We start from the raw sequence: 6018 nt of genomic DNA on the forward strand, positions 1-6018 counted from the left end.
ATATATGTATGTATATATTAGGGCTGTCAAAATTATCGCGTTAACGGGCGGTAATTAATTTTTTAAATTAATCACGTTAAAATATTTCACGCAATTAACGCACAAGCCCTGCTGAAACAAATTAAAATGACAGCACAGTGCAATGTCCACTTGTTACTTGTGTTTTTTCGGAGTTTTGTCGCCCGGCTTCAGCACCCATGAGCATTGTGTAATTATTGACATCAACAATGATTGAAAATTTTACGAATTCAATTAAAACGAAAAAATTAAGAGGGGTTTTAATATAAAATTTCTACAACTTGTACTAACATTTATCTTTTAAGAACTGCAAGTCTTTCTATCCATGGATCACTTTAACAGAATGTTAATAATGTTAATGCCATCTTGTTGATTTATTGTTATGATAAACAAATACAGTACTTATGTACCGTATGTTGAATGTATCCGTCTTGTGTCTTATCTTTCCATTCCAACAATAATTTACAGAAAAATATGGCATATTTATAGATGGTTTGAATTGTGATTAATTACGATTAATTAATTTTTAAGCTGTAATTAACTCGATTAAAAATTTCAATAGTTTGACAGCTCTAATATATATCTTTTTTTCCTTTTAAATTCAAACAACTTTAATGTTGTGTATTACTCCAATGCTTTATGTATTTTAATAAAATATAGAGCCATCAAGGGTTTAACAGTGTCTAATTTTTTCACTCATCCATTTTGACTTATGTTCAGTCGCCTTCTTCCAGTCAACACGGTTATGGACGTCCATCACCGTCTTTGGCAGCCAACGTCCAGATCATGAATGGAGTACTGTGAACTCAGCGAGGTCAGACGCCGACCGTTATCAGTGGCTTACGCCATCAAAAAAGGATGTTTGTCCTGGGGTGCTTATTTGAGGACAGCTGAACTCATTGATTTTCTAGACCAACTTGTATTCTAAAATCATTTGACATATTCCCAGTCTAAATAGATTGGACATCTAACGCCGTCAGTGACTCAACCTGCCGCATATGATATGGTCCCACATCATGACATCATCTGGACTAAGTACTAATTACTAAGAGAGCTAACATGTTGATGCTTAGAAATAGAGAGCTAGTCACCAACCACCACTCTCCCTACGCAAGATGGCCGCCAGCTATGCACGCTACCATTAAAAAAACGAGGAGTGATTGTCATAATGATAGACATCCAATCGTGTGCATGCACATTTCTAACTTTTAGACGTCCGATCCATTTGAAGTGGGAACAAACATTCAGTGAAAGTAACAAACTTGTTGAACTTCACAGCGGAAGGATGATTGGCCGTCTATCATGGGTAGGAAAACAAATTCTCCTTTTTTTGTGCGTAGCTGGCGGCCATCTTGGTTAGGGAAACAAACAGTTAAAACCAGATCTCTATTGCACAACGTCGGCATGGTATTTCGTAGCAATCATCCATTCCGATGACTTCATTTGAGTGCCGTAACAGAACCGTATCGGTGCAACACTATCACAAATCACAAGGAACAGGAATCTGGGCTTGCTTGCGCTCAGCTTGCATAAGGAAAGCAATGTTTTGTAGGGCTGTCAAACAATTAAAAAATGTTAATCGAATTAATTACAGCTTAAAAATAAATTAATCGCAATTAATCGCAATTCAAACCATCTATAAAATATGCCATATTTTTCTGTAAATTATTGTTGGAATGGAAAGATAAGACACAAGACGGATATATACATTCAACATACGGTACATAAGTACTGTATTTGTTTATCATAACAATAAATCAACAAGATGGCATTAACATTAACATTCTGTTAAAGCGATCCATGGATAGAAAGACTTGTCGTTGTTAAAAGATAAATGTTAGTACAGGTTATAGAAATTTTATATTAAAACCCATCTTAATGTTTTCGTTTTAATAAAATTTGTAAAATTTTCAATCAAAAAATAAACTAGTAGCCTGCCATTGTTGATGTCAATAATTACACAATGCTCATGGGCAGGGCCGGCCCAGGCCATTTGGGGGCCCTAAGCAAAATAATGCAAAGGGGCCCATATTTTTGGCCCACCATTTCGTCACAGTGTACTGTGAAACCCATACATGTAATCCAACCCATGCGTCCATATTTTGTATATTAATCAGATTTTGTTGCACTGCATTCTTCAAACTTCTCACCCCAAATGATTGTCAGTACTTAAGAGGAAAGAAAGAAGTTAAGGGAGAACTTTTATTTTTTCAAGCACAAAAGTCAAATAAAGCAAACTGTAGTAAACAAAATAGAATATAAATTAAACAATTGCCAGATTGGGGACCCCCTAGTGGTCAGGGACCCTAAGCAGCTACATGTCTGCTTATAGGCTGGGCCAGCCCTGCTCATGGGTCCTGAAGCCCATAAGATCAGTCGCACCCAAGCGCCAGCACAGGGAGACAAAACTCCAAAAAACACAAGTAACAAGTGTACATTGCACTGTTCTGTCATTTTAATCTGTTTGAGTGGGGCATGTGCGTTAATTGCGTCAAATATTTTAACGTGATTAATTAAAAAAATTAATTACCGCCCGTTAACGCGATAATTTTGACAGCCCTAATGTTTTGATGTTTGACGCAAATACGAAGCGTGCTGGTAGCTCCAATTTTTGCTCTCATCTCCAGCCATAAAATTTGGACAAGGAACTGCTTGTATTTTGAAAAACCTTCGAGTCAAAACTCTGGTGACAAACTTTAATGGCAATTTATTCCCTGATCATCCAGTTTTCTGAAATTCTCAAATGCAGTTTTCTGTTGGAACAGGAAAGAGAATTGGACTTTGTTTCAAAACGTTTAACAGTGAGTTTGTTAACAGAGCAAACAAGAGCGATTTGTTGTTCATCCAAATGTTCTTGACCCCAATGGTGAGTGATAACCCACCATGGGGGACGTCACATTGTTCATGTTTGTTGTTGCCAGTGTTGTTCATAACGACGTTAGAGTATAACATACATACATAACACTAGTAGAACTAAACTGAAGATGGACACTACAATAGGTGCTCGTCTGTCAATGTTTATTCAAAATAATTGGAAACATTTATTTTAGGGCTGTCAAAATTATCGCGTTAACGTGCGGTAATTAATTTTTTAAATTAATCACGTAAAAATATTTGATGCAATTAACGCACATGCCCCGCTCAAACGGACTAAAATGACAGTATAGTGTAATGTTCGCTTATTACTTGTTTTTTGGTGTTTGGCACCCTCTGCTGGCGTTTGGGTCCAACTGATTTTATGGGTTAGTACCATGAGTGAGCATGGTGTAATTATTGACATCAACAATGGCGAGCTAATAGTTTATTTTTTGATTGAAAATGTTACAAATTTTGATAAAACGAAAACATTAAGAGGGGTTTAATATAAAATTTCGATAACTTGTACTAACATTTATCTTTTAAGAACTACCAGTCTTTCTATCTATGGATCGCTTTAAGAGAATGTTAATAATGTTAATGCCATCTTGTTGATTTATTGTTATGATAAACAAATACAGTACTTATGTACTGTATGTTGAATGTATCCGTCTTGTGTCTTACCGTTCCATTCCAACAATAATTTACAGAAAAATATGGCATATTTTATAGATGGTTTGAATTACAATTAGTTACGATTAATTAATTTTTAAGCTGTAATTAACTCGATTAAAAATTTCAATCGCTTGACAGCCGTAGTTTATTTATTTTTATAGTTTTTTTTTTTTCAGACAAAAATATTTTTAAAACTAGACGGTATCAGTCAAACTTTCGGCAACAAAGACAAACACTTTTTGAGATGACTAAAATATGACTAAAGCCTGAGTTATACTTCTGCGTAGCGACTACGGCGTCAATAAGCATTCGATTGTTCTGCGGGAAGTGAATGCGTTGCTCTGTAATTCACCGCCAAGCCACTAGAGGGGTGCGGCATTGTGTTTGTACGGTTTTGGGGGACTCTGGTCGACTTCCTCTAGTTTTTTCCGGTCACACAACAATGCCAACAGAGATGGAACGCTTGAATGTGGATCTTCAGCTTATCAACATTGAACAACAAATGTTGATCATACAAATGTTGCGGCGCAGGTGACGGTTGCGGAGATGGTCTGTCCGACTGTTGATGCCGCACAGAGACTGGCAGTCACAATACAAGTTCTAGCATCGGGTGGAACCTGCGTTGTCCAACGTTTTGTCCGATTTCTTCTTATGACCAGGACGTGTCACCCAAATGTCCCAAAATCAACAGGAAGTGACACGATATTGTCCCTGAAATGTCTCCAAACCAACCTGGGCGGGGTTAAGATCTGTATCTCCACACCAGTGGCGCCACCAGGGGGTGGCCAGGGGTGGCCACGGCCACCCCTATAAATTGGTTGGCCACCCCACTTGCCAGTATATCGTTAGATTGTTGTAGCATCAGTTATGCATTTCATCCCAAATGAATGCATTTATTTTCTTTTGTTAAATGTAGGGCTGTCAAATTTATCGCGTTAACGGGCGGTAATTAATTTTTTTAATCACGTGAAAATATTTATCGCTATTAACGCATTCGCGGTACGACTCACTCACGCATTGCCACAAACAGCCTACAATCGCGCCGTTTTACTTATATACAGAGATAAAAGGCAGTGTCAAGTGAGTGGAGTAGATACAAGCATTCATTGGGGCCATGCTTTTAATTGGCGAAAGCTTTGTCATCTCTCCCACAGTAACTATAAATATTGTGGGAAGCGACGTGAGGACAAATGACAGGAGTTGATCTTTTTCTTAACACCCTGTAGTGTACCCAACGCAGAGAAGATATAGCATTTGCAGCCACCACACACAGTCATGGTTGCACCACTTCCCATCGTGCATTTGAACAGAACAGTTAAGTCGCTACAGTATCATTTACTGAAAGCTCAACAAATAGACTAGATGGCAATATTTAGTCACAATATACAAAACAAACTCACATTTATCCTTTAAGAATCACAAGTCTTTCTGTCCGTGGATCACTTTCACAGAAAGAATGTTAATAATGTTAATGCCATCTTGTGGATTTATTGTTATAATAAACAAATACAGTACTTATGTACAGTATGTTGAATGTGTATATCCGTCTTGTGTCTTATCTTTTCATTCCAACAATAATTTACAGAAAAATATGGCATATTTTAGAGATGGTTTGAATTGCGATTAATTACAATTAATTAATTTTTAAGCTGTGATTAACTTGATTAAAAATTTTAATCGTTTGACAGCCCTAGTTAAATGTACACCTTATGCCTAATATATACATAACACAATAAAACCAGAATTGTTGTGGAACTCAAAATGTTGACTGGACAGTTATGGACTATGCACATTAAATCATTAGTAACATCAAATATTACACTATACACCAAAGTATATCAGTAGCCTTAAGTCATTCTGATAGTTTTCCCCCCTGACCTTTTTACTGCAATAATATAATGAAAACCTGAAATTATGGCTTTTAGTTTTGGCCACCCCAAGATTTTAAGTGGCCCCATCTGGCCACCCCTATTAAAAATTTCTGGAGGCGCCACTGCTCCACACAGCAAAGACCCAGAGTAATTTCTCAAGAAATTGCCGTTTCTAGTTGAAAAATACAATTTGGAATGAAAATCAATTTCTCACGTTTGCATTGTGATAGTATATACAATGCAGTAGTGTAATGCATGTGTAAAACCATTTTTTGTGTGTGTTTTTGGCATAACTGTTTCAAAAGTAGTTTTCTCTGCATTTCAGTGGTTTGAGGAGGTTTGACCAACACCCCCCACCACCATCACCACCTTAAAAAAAAAAAAAAAAAAAAAATTCTGGCTCCGTAGCGACCTTCATTTCAGGGAGTTCTGGCAAGAAATTCTGGTCACTTTCAGCCCTGCTAATAAGTATAAGCTGGAACTGACACCTATCAATTTTGGTTGAACAATGGCAAAGAAATGCACTGCATTAGTATGGAAATCGAATCGTGGACCTTCTACCCATAAGCGGATGTCAAAATCATTTTTCAAACAGATC

Source organism: Corythoichthys intestinalis, chromosome 14, assembly GCF_030265065.1.
Source record: "Corythoichthys intestinalis isolate RoL2023-P3 chromosome 14, ASM3026506v1, whole genome shotgun sequence".
In the NCBI taxonomy this organism is placed as follows: Eukaryota; Metazoa; Chordata; class Actinopteri; order Syngnathiformes; family Syngnathidae; genus Corythoichthys; species Corythoichthys intestinalis.